Consider the following 711-nt stretch of genomic DNA (forward strand, 5'->3'; position numbering starts at 1 on the left):
AATTTGCCATTAACTGCCAGTGGCCTCATTTGTTACACTCGGGCCTATAGGGCCTCGAACCTCTGACCAGTCTTACACGGTCCGCAACAGATGGCACCTAACAACAGCTTTGACTATGGGCCTAAGGCATTTTTTGGGGGGGGGGGAGGTTGGTAATGCTATTAATGGAAATAAGGCTATTATGATGAAGAACAGCTTTTGGTGGAAAGGGGTTTAGGAGGAGAAAGGGTGAAATGGAGTTTAGTTTCGGAGCAAAGTGTTTCAGACATTTGGAAATGTGAAATGGAAGCTGGGGAGCTTTGTATATTTTAGATAAAGGTAAGCAACTAAATGTTCATCTTTTGAGGAAACACCTATACCTCTCATTTCCCAGTGGGGCAAAATTTCACAGTGATGTAGATCCTGAAGGTCCTCAGAAGTTGCACATTTCTCTCTTAATCGAGGTGCACCTATTAGCTTTCTTGTTGTACATTTTGGGTTTCTTCTTTAGAAAAAGGGGGGAAAACAGTAAGGAGTTAAACTTTTGGAAGCCTAGTATGGCTTCCACTTCTATTTCAGCAAGAGAGCCAATAAATTGGAGAGTAGGGATTCTTGCACTATAAACATTGAAAGATTCTGTAATTTTTGTTAGAGTTAGATATTTATAAACATCTTCTGAATTGTTGTTACTCCTCCACATTTATTTATTTCATGTTTTATTGTGAATTATAT

Source organism: Chrysochloris asiatica, unplaced genomic scaffold (genome assembly GCF_000296735.1).
Source record: "Chrysochloris asiatica unplaced genomic scaffold, ChrAsi1.0 scaffold00376, whole genome shotgun sequence".
NCBI classification, from domain to species: Eukaryota; Metazoa; Chordata; class Mammalia; order Afrosoricida; family Chrysochloridae; genus Chrysochloris; species Chrysochloris asiatica.